We start from the raw sequence: 10,753 nt of genomic DNA, 5'->3' as shown, positions 1-10,753 counted from the left end.
GGAGAAGGAGAAGGAGAAGGAGAAGGAGAAGGAGAAGGAGAAGGAGAAGGAGAAGGAGAAGGAGAAGGAGAAGGAGAAGGAGAAGGAGAAGGAGAAGAAGAATGTGGCTTTTGCTGGTGTGAAATCTTTGTGGAGCAGTGATACAATCTGAGGATCACAGAGTGAAAGTCCCAGGGAGAAGTGGATTCAGAAAACACAGCAGATGCAATCACACAGGCAATGCCAGAGGCATGTTCCATGGGGACATGACTATCATATTGAGGCTTCAAGCAAAAAAAAGAGAGGCCCACAAGGCCAGCACAGGCAGAGGCCTACCCTGCCCTGGCCAGATTCATATGAGCAAACAACCTTCTTGCCCAATTCCCACCTCACCTTGGCCGAGACAAACAAGTCAGGAACTGGCCCAACAAGCCAAATGGCATGGGACAGCCTGAAGCAACACATACACAGGCATCCCAATCTGCAAAGCCAGGCAAGGGCTTACACTACTTAAAGGCTAACAGCACCGAGGTGCTATGCACCTTGTCAGGCCCAGGCTAAGTTAAGAACAACAGGAATGACAGCAACCCTACAGGATCAGATGCTCCTGCTACTGGCTCAGCATTGTCCCTACAGGATCAGATGCTCCTGCTACTGGCTCAGCATTGTCCCAGCTGACAGTAAAGAACACAAGCTGGTGCTGGCACTACAAAAGGTACTAGAGTCAACTGTGCCCCCCAGCCACCACCCACCCACACAATTCACCAACACTACTCTCTCTGGGTCCAAGAGCCTGCCTGCAGCTATCATCATCTGGCTTTTGTAGATAAGTTAAAGATCTGTGCCTGATGCCTGAGCAGAACAGCATTTAACATCTAAAACCTAAAGTAACTGCGAATGCACAACAGCAAAACCATCCTCATTATTAGCCCCTTTACCATCAAAATAAATGCAAGTCCTTCTTCCCATATGGTTTCATTCTGGTTAAGTAGAGGCATCAAGGGATTTGAAATGCAAGTTGTATACAAAAAGCTCAATGAGGTGGTTAACAAGACTTTGGGGAAGTCCTGCCATTACCTTATGGGAATTAAAGAACTAGGCAAGGCTAGCAAATGGCCCAGCTCCCTAGTCCCTGAGGAGTTAATGAGTCTAATATGGACACAAGGGCTTTCTTCTGTGATAAATGATGTTGGAATCACCCTGAAAGAGACCTCTGTCCAGGGTATTTGAAAGTCACAAAGGGTACTTTGACTCTTCTCTTTCTGTGTGAAATGTCACCTTGAGTTCAGACCTAGTTGTCTCTGTTTTGTAGCCCTAAACCAAGCCAGTGAAAAATATCTTGAACTTGGACACCACAGAGTCCACTGACTCTACCATTAAACTATTTTCTTGATGAATGAGGTAGATTTGATCCTGACAATTTAAGACAAAAACAGCTTATCTACTATTGCAATGTGGTCTGAGTTCAATATGAACTGGGAAGTGGCAAAGATCGAGTCGGATGTTACTTCATACCCTTTACGTGTACCATTTCTGATGTAAATGTTTGATGAAACAGAAAAGGGGGAGTAAAATGCATAATGTTCCAGTTTGTATGATTCTGATCAAAGAGAATGCTCAAGAACTATAGTATTTAGTGTGAGCCCCAAACAGTGGGGGGAAAAATGCCTTGGATGATCCTGTTCTAAGACTATAATTTGTCTCTAGGGAGAGTTGCCTGATGATACAACTCCTGGGCCAGTAGATCAGGTCTATCCTGCCTGCTAGCTGCTCTTACCATGCAGACAAAAAGGTACAGTAAAAAGTCTCTTAATTATGATAAACTATGGGCACAGAAGAAAATTCAGATGTCTTCTATAACTGACTGATTGACAGAAGCCTTTTACAAGCATACTAATCTAGATCCATTTTCCAGGAAGGTAAAACCCTAATGGGACAGCTTTTAATCTGTCAGTCAACCCCAGATATTCCACACAGACTTAAAAAACTTCAGATGGACCCTCAGATACCTATGGCTCAACTGCTGGATGTAAATTTTTCTGTGTTCAACAACCAGGACCCAGAATAGAGAAAAAGAGAAAGGCTAAGATTACAGTTGCTAAAAGCAGTAGTACTTTAAAGCCACCCAAGTCATCTAAAGAAAACCTCAGGGAAATCAAGGAACAGATTCCTGTTTCAGGTGCAAAAGAACTGGACACTGGGCATGAGATTGCACTAAAGCCCCACCTGGGTCCTGCCCTGTGTGTAGGCCAACTAATGCACCTGACTGGTGGCACTGGAGTCTGATTGTTCCTACTCCCACAGAAGTGCTAACCCAGCCAAAATCCTCATTTACTAAAGTGGCCTAGGAAAACCTGCAAGGACTTTGTCCACAGATACTACCATCTTCTCTGAAGGATCTTGGGTAATCCTGGACAACGTGGGTGAGCAATTCACTGCTAATTGGTGCAGGAGTATCTCATTCTATTGATTTCCTTCAAAAACCCTTCCTCTAGATCAATAGTCATAGTGGGTATCAAGAGAACCCCTAATTAGAGACACCTTTGTTCTCCTCTGCCCATAAATAAGCCATTTTGTAAACAAGTAATCTCTAAGACCTGTGAAAACAGGAAGAACATCAGTGATCTGCCCCTCCAAGATCCTGAAGAGCTGTGGTTTACTGATGGAAGTAGCTTTGTCTAGGAAGGACGTTGAAAGTCACAGTTGTCAGCTCACACAGGACACTGAAGCTAAACCTTTTCCCTGAGAAAACACTGCTCAAAAGGCAGAGCCAATAGTTCTTACTCAGGGACTGATATTAGAAAAAAGATAGAAGGTTACTACATATCTATATAAATTTCATATGTAACTTTCTGGTGCTACATGCCCTTGCTCCAATCTGGAAGAAGTGGGGCTTACTACTCAATAAATGATAAGGCACAGGCAAAAATTTCTCCAGCTCCTAGATGCAGGCCATCTTCCCAATCAGGTCACAGACATACACTGTAAAGGACAAAAAGAGACACATCTAAAGTCTTCTTGAAAAATAAAAAAGGTTGATGGGCACCTAAAAGGGTAGCCCTACAATCCCTTAAGACTCTAGCCTTCTTTTTTCCCAGCTCCTGAAGAACTATTAAAAACATTCTATACCCCCCAGAAAGATAAATGGACCTTAGCACAAGGGAAAATTTAAAAAGTGACCCTGGTAGTATTTAAAAAAAAAAAAACAGCTGGTCCTTCCACAAGGGATATAGTGGAAGTCTATTTAAAAAGGCAAGAAAAGTGATGCTACATAGGAAATGGTCACTTGAGTTTTCACAGGACTTGGATTAGTAACAACCCCTGAGATGTGTAAAATTTGCTCACTCTGTGCCTAAAAAACCTTAGAAATTTCAAAATATCTCCTTTATGAGAACCTGTACAAAGGAGAGGAACATACCATAGAGAGGACTGGAATTTAGATATTACTCGCATACCACCCTGTGCAAGATTCAAGCAGATGTTCATCCTAATCAACACCTTTAGCATCACTCCTACATATTCAGAAAAGGATCCTGGGGTAAAAATCACCCCAGATTTAGACTACATGAGTTTCTCCAGAGTGACAATTAATCTTCTAACTTCCAAATAACTCTGGGAGTGGCAACAGCTTTGAAAATAAAGTAGCACCTTCATTTCACTTGGCAGCCATGTTCTAAAATGGTAGAGAGCCAACCAGACCCCAAAGTGAGCCCTGGCAAAACTTTTCCAAGAGACTTCTCCATCCTGGCTCTGACTGGTACCAATAGCACCCATGAGGATTCATAACATGGCCAAAATCAGGCTAAGTTTGAACCCATTTGAAGTGCTATATGGAAGAATATTACGTCCTCTGATATGGTAGCAGACCCAGAGACTATGAGACAGTCATGATATTTTATCAATATAATTCAAGTACAACAAGACCTCATGTCTACCCTGGGGACCAAGTGCTTATGAAAATGGAGAATGGGAAAGACCAGCAGACCAGTTAAAGCCAAACTATAAAGGCCCCTTTTCAATGACCCACTGAAGTAAAGGTGGCAGAGGCAGGTAATTGGATTCATCCTTTTAAAGTTAGTCCCACTTGAGCTGTAAAGAACAAGATTACTGAAAAACAAGAAAGCTATTTTCATGAGTCTGTAGAAGATTTGAGATTTCTCTTGAAACACTGATGCTCCAGTGCAGCTACAGATAAATAAACAAGATATTGCTAGGGCCACCACCCTCTGACTCTTGGTATTTATCTGATATACCTTTCTAACACACAATCCTCTTTCTACAGAAAGTGTGGAAACCTAACTTGCTCCTCATATTTGGGATAACAGTAATGTTTTCTTTTCCCATCAAACAGACAGCTTGATGGTCACTCTTTTCTCATTACTTTCTCATATTTTTTCTCTTCAACCCCATCTGCAAGCTACAGCAGCCCAAGATAGTTCGAGAGTACATAATCCCTAGTAGGTAAGATCTATGGCATCCTCCACTTAAAGAAATTATACAAAACAGATGCCACCATTCCTTCAGCACCCCAAAAAGAATTATGAAATTCATCTCTGAGGGGAAAATGAACTAGGAGGTAGAGTATGGCAAAACAGGTGAAGGAAATAAGCAGGAGCTGTCAATTACAAGATCCCTGAACAGCACCACATAATTCCTAGGACCCCACATGTAGAACTTCTCATGGGCTCCCACAGATGTGGACAACATATGACACACATGCCAAGAGAAGCCTGCTATTGTGACTCTTTGGCAGCCCACTGTATGTCTTCCAAACCTGGGCATACCTCTGTTTTTGCTCTTTTCCTCCTTCCCTCTTTTGTTCAACCTAAGTTTGTTCTAAAAAGCCAGTTTTCCCTCACTCCTTCACCCTTTACTTTCCAAACAAACTTTTGGCAACATTTTTGGCTTCTCTCATCCAATTCTTTGTTCAAGGCAAAAAGGGCCTGGAATAGATGTAACTGGTGAACTATTTCTAAAGGAACTTCCTTTTAACACTACCCTATAGTGCTGTCAATCCATATTCAACAGATTATTGAAAGACCTTATATGTTATAACCAAGTGGGATTTATTCTTGCAATGCTCAATGTGTGAAAATCAATCAACATAACAACCACATTAACAAAATGAAGGGACAACCACAAAACTACCTTAATTGATGCAGAAGAACATTTGCCAAAATGTTTAGGACATTATGTCAAGTAAAATAAGCTAGTCACAGAAAAACACTCTGCTTATATGGTCTATTCATAGTCAGGATCAGAGACAGAAAAAGAGCAGCTTCCAGGAGCTGGAAGTGAAGGAGTAGTAGTAAGTTATAATTTAATGGGTGGGGACAGAACTTGAGAGGCTTGCTTTGCCTTTCAAAAGAAAGAATCCTCTAGCATATGGGAAATTATAGCTTTTACCAGGAAGATATGAATCAGTTCTGTAAATCCAAAAGGCTCATAAGCATCTAAGGAGCTGAAATCTTTGAGAACATTCACACAGATGCCTCCGTCCCATGTGTCAGGTTATCAGGTCTTCCAAAGCAGAGGCCGGACCTTGACATAGCATAAATAACTTGATTGGGCATTTAACTTTCAGCCACCAAGATGTTACCAGGTCTTGCATAGGCCTTCAGCATTGTTTGCTTTGTCTTTGGAAGGGATGAGAGCTTTTTATATCCAACCAAAGATGCACTCTGGCTTTCACAACTGATTTTCAATGTATGTTACTTATACTGAGTGTTTGCTTTTCTTTCTGTAAAGCAACAGTGACCCTTAGAAATAACCCATCAGTCCATTTTTCCCTATATTTGTTATTTTCTCCAAAATTCTCAAACTGTTCACTCTTCATAACTTCAAGTGCATTCCTTTCTGATAAACCCACCCAATTTACCACTGGTGACCTGCACTGAGCGCTACACTCCACCCACTGCCAGAATGGGGTCCTCTCTGCCAGCCACACAGGAGTCATCCCACTCCAATATTTACCTTACATTTAGTTTCTCAGAAAACTCCTGCTATAGTCACCAGTCAGGCTCTCCAGTTACAGTATACAAGATGTAGTAGTAAGGATAAACACCTGGTACGAAAAGCTTGAAAAATCAGATAGAGCAAAAGATAAACAGTGATGCAAGGATTACAAAGCCTTGGTCAGCATGAAAAAAAAATGCTGGAAACTGTCCTACTAATCAGTTTTGAAACTGTCTCATTGCTATTTGTTTCTCAATAAAATTATTTTAAAAATAAAATAAATAAAAGAATGCAAAAAAATAAAAAGAAAAATGCTGAATCAAATATTACCAGTCATGTGGCCCACAAAACTACCTCATTTTTTTTAATTGAGTAAGAAATGGAGAGCTGATGTTATAGCTTGGTGGTAGAACACCTATCTAGCATGCACAACACCCTACACAATTTTCTAGGTTTAATATACAACACTGTAAAAGAAAAAGCATGAAACTAATGGCTAAACTTCACTGACTTTATGAGGACAGATTAAATTGTCAGTCTTGTAGGAAGACTCGGTTGTGCTCTCTCTAGCTCTAGAGAAATCAACCATAGTACCATGTTCTCTGCCCTGTCCCACACCCTCCAAAAGCAGTTAGCATTAAGTAGTTGTGTTTCCCCCTATAGGTGACACCAAGGATTGAACCCTGTGCCTGCACAGTGATTGAAAACCCTACCCCTTTTTATCTATTTTCAGGCAGAGACTTGTTAAATTGCTAAATTGCACATGCTGAACTCAAATTTGCAATCCTCCTACCTCAGCCTCCCAGAGTGTTGAGATTATAGGGCATACCACCACAGCCAGCCCATAACTACTAAACTTTGTACACCTTCCTACCCTGGCAGGCATGTGAGAGAACACACCCACCAAGAAACCTGCCAACAAAATATAACATGGTCTGAGGCAAGAATGAAGATCAGCTAATCGATTTATCTTTCTAAAGAATTTTAGGAAAACAGGAAAAGAAAACAGTTATTAAAATGAAGCTAAAGAGAAAAGTCTAACTACAGAATTGAATAAATAAACATGGAAGATCATGTTCAGGTAGAAATTTTGAGGAAAACAAAACTGAGTAAATGGCAGCAGAGGATAGGGAGATGTCTGCTGTTAGTACAGAGAGAAGTGGGCAGAAGCTAAAAGAGTGGAAGAACAGAACTCTCCTACTGCTTTAATTGTAGATCTACCCTCTTGCCTCAGCTCCTCAAGAGGCATAGCTATTCTTCATTTGCGTTATCTTACTCCTCCACCAACTGTATTGATCCCCATGTCATCAAGGTGTCAAACATGTACTTGAGAAGCAGTTCCCTGAAATATACTTTAAAACCAAAGATTCTGTCCACCTTCTTTATTTTGAGTTAGAATAAATCCACAGTGTCCTTTCATTTCCTCCTGTTAGTATTGCCAAATCCTGTGTTCTCCTTCCCTATCCAATCCTTCCAAAATATAACTCTGATTCAAAATACCTCATCCAGTGGCGATTCTTTCTATTTCATCTGCCACAGCTACTGAGTTTTGTGCTCACTGAAAGACATCCTGACCCTAGACACAACTGTACTTGTGGCAAGAGTCCCAACAGTGTTATTCTACACCCACAGTACAAGGATACCAAAATTGGGTGTTAGGGCACCTTATCATTGAATCTCCCTGAACAACAACCCCAATTCTGGGAAGTTCTGATAATATATTTCTGACTGTCTGACCTTGAAATGTAAGCATATATTGCTTTTCTATTAAAAAGACCTGGCATTTGATTTTCCTTTACATTATGTTTCTACACTGTCCTTACAAAATATCATCCACCACTATTTCAGGTCTACAGAGCCACCTGCTGTTTCAAAAACATACTGCAATGAGTGAGCATTTGTTTCTCACGTCTCAAAAAGGCCTGTTTAACTAAGTTGTTCATTCCCTCTCTGCAGTGCCCAGCTTCTCTCCCTTCCTTTTTTCTCCATTGTTTTTGGTAATGATGATAATGGAGGGCCCCTGTACTCAAGATAGAAATATTATGCTGTGCCAAATTTAAGACTTTTTATTGTGGTTGTGTACATATGGAAAAGTGCTACAAATTGCATTTATATCGTTTTGACATTTGTATTTGAAAAAGTCATTCCATGTGGAAAATTAGAACACAGGTTTCTTTTTGTTGCTTTTAGAGAACATATCATTAACTTTTTCTCTAGCTGTGTCTGAAAATGTAGAGATATTTTCAAAACAAAGGTCTGCCCGGTGGTCTCTGTAAGGTTAACTGCATCTCGCTGTCTAATCCTGCAGTCCATCTCTGAGGAGCATATGGGGGCAGACAGCCTGGGTGCTACCTGTGCTTTCAGAGTGAACTAGACACACAAACATGAGAGATGAAGTTTCCCAAGACCACACTTCTGTAATGCCTTTCTTGTTCTTGTTATTTTCCTTTTTCTTTTTCTTTCTTTTTTTTTTGGAACTGCGGATTGAACTCAGGCCCTTGCACTTGCCAGGCAAGTGCTTATTCTACTGAGCCATCTCCCCAGTCCCTCTTGCTATTTTTCTTCCCCTTGAAAATTTAAATGTGAAATGAGTAAAGAAACTTTCTAAGACATTCCAAACAGGCCTTGGGGTGTATGCACATTCACTGATATAGGGATTCCCTTTCCTTCTACTGCTATGTCCTTCTCCAACAGAAAATATGTGTACCTAACATTTTTTTTTTCCACCAATCTTTACACAGAAAAATGTGATTCATTTGAGGTACAACAACTGATATAAATTCCTGGTGACATTATTTTTGTCCACTTATATAAAGATATTCAATTAATTGATAATTTTAATAATGATTTTAATAAAAATATACTATATGAGTTAACCATGTATCACTTCTTTTCATTTCATGGCTAACTTAGTATATTGAACTTCTTTTGTTTTTTAATTTAATTTTATTTTTTTCCATAATTTTATTGAGAAACAAATAGTAATGAGACGGTTTCAAATCAAGTTGGTAGGGCAGTTTCAATAATTAACACATTGCATACTCTTTTCCTAGTGGTTATTTGCTGTAGAAGATGCAGACATGATATCCTATTTAGAAACACCATTAGAACAAATCCCTCTATTCATTAAGAGAATGTAACTATATATCTATCCTAACCATTTTGAATACACAAAGAACCAGTCCAGAAATGGGCATCCGAGATGAACACATACTTCTCAGAGGATGAAATTAAGGAAGTGAATAAATATATGAAAAAATGCTGCACATCACTAACCATCGTGAAAAGCAAATTAAAACAACACTGAGATACCATCTCACCCCAGAAAGAATGGCTATCATAAAGAAATCAGCCAACAACAAATGTTAGAGAGGCTGTGGGGGAACAGGAACACTTCTCCACTGCTGGTGGGAATGTAGACTGGTGCAACCGTTATGGAAATTAGTGTGGATACTCCTTAGAAAACGTGGACTAACATTTTTAAATCACCTCACATTTATCCCTGATTGCAGACTGAACGAGATAAAGGAAAAATAGAGAACCCTTGAGCTCTGTGTTAACTGCCCAATATGGGCTCTGGAAGAACAATGCAGAAACATAGTGATCTTGGACTCGGGAATTAGCTCAGCACCTGCCTGGCAAGCTCAAGAGCCCAATTCTATCGCCAGTACTGCATGTCGTGCCGGCCCCAGAACTCCAGCCACCAAAACCAGGCATGGTGGTGCACTCTTGTAATCCTGAGCGCTGGACGGGCTGAGACAGGAGGATCACTACAAGTCCTTGCTGTATTGCAAGACCTGTAACAAATAAATAAATAAATAATTTTTAAATATTAAAAAAAAAAAACTGCTGATCTTTCAATCAAAAAACAAGTTGTTCCAGGTAAGATGACAAGCATATACTCCATGTGATCTCATCCATTGAGTGCAACTAAAGTCCTGCATAGAATGCAGAAAGTAGTTATTCAGTGCCTCTAAAAAAGTAAATGAGGCCTGGCCAAATAGCTCAGTGGATTAAAGCACCTGCAAGCAGTCACTGAGGCCAAGGGTTCGATTCTGGAGCCTGCGATGCTGGCCCCCGCCTCTGGGGAGCGCTGACACAGCAATTGAGACAGGGCGTGGTGGTGCGTGCCTGTAATCCCAGCTCCTGGGAGGTTGTAAACAGGTGGATCACTACAAGCCTGATCTAGTAGTGAGATCCAAAACACCTGGTAGCCCTTTCCTAAAATACAGGAAAAGAAAAAAAAAAGTAAATGAGTGGCAATCCTCAAAACTACCACTACTGAATTTTCTGTTCTTTTCCTCCCGCTGTGTTCTGACTTTAGGTTCCAAAACACCCTCAAACCCAGTGTTATGCACAGAGTGAAAATAGAGCCCCAGTAGAATTCCTCTCATTCTGGTCCAAAGAGAAAGAAAAGAAGCCCCTGTGGGTCAGAGAGAGTCAAGCAGTTGCAAGGCCCCACTCACATTCAAGAAAGCATGAGTTAGTCCCACAAAGCCTCGTGTTCTCACTCACTTGCTCACTGGCAAAAGCACAAGACTGTCTTACTTTCTACTATCACTCAGATTCCTGCCCAAGATTAAGGATTCCTTATATCCTCTGAGACACCTGACCCCTCCCAAATATTTCCATGATACCCTTTAAAATGCTTGATTACAAAAATAAAACCTACTACAGTACATCCCTTTTCTTTGGAAGTTCTTTCCCTGTCATTGCCTAACCCAGAATCCTGTAGCAGTCTGTTATTTCTGCAGAAGTACATTCTATTCAAATGATTGCAAAATTAATCTGATGCCATTCCAGGATTCCAAAAGTCATC

The 10,753-nt window shown here is 40.6% G+C and overlaps 1 pseudogene; it reads left to right on the top strand.

Moving 5' to 3' along the window:
• Positions 1 to 9,482, top strand: part of LOC101572394 — a 17,494-nt pseudogene extending 8,012 nt beyond the window's left edge.
• The last annotated feature ends 1,271 nt before the right edge of the window (positions 9,483 to 10,753 follow it).

Source organism: Octodon degus, unplaced genomic scaffold (assembly GCF_000260255.1).
Source record: "Octodon degus isolate 3935 unplaced genomic scaffold, OctDeg1.0 scaffold00040, whole genome shotgun sequence".
Taxonomy (NCBI): Eukaryota; Metazoa; Chordata; class Mammalia; order Rodentia; family Octodontidae; genus Octodon; species Octodon degus.
The sequence above is the reverse complement of the archived record's forward strand: the minus strand, read 5'-3'. Positions and strand labels throughout refer to the sequence as shown.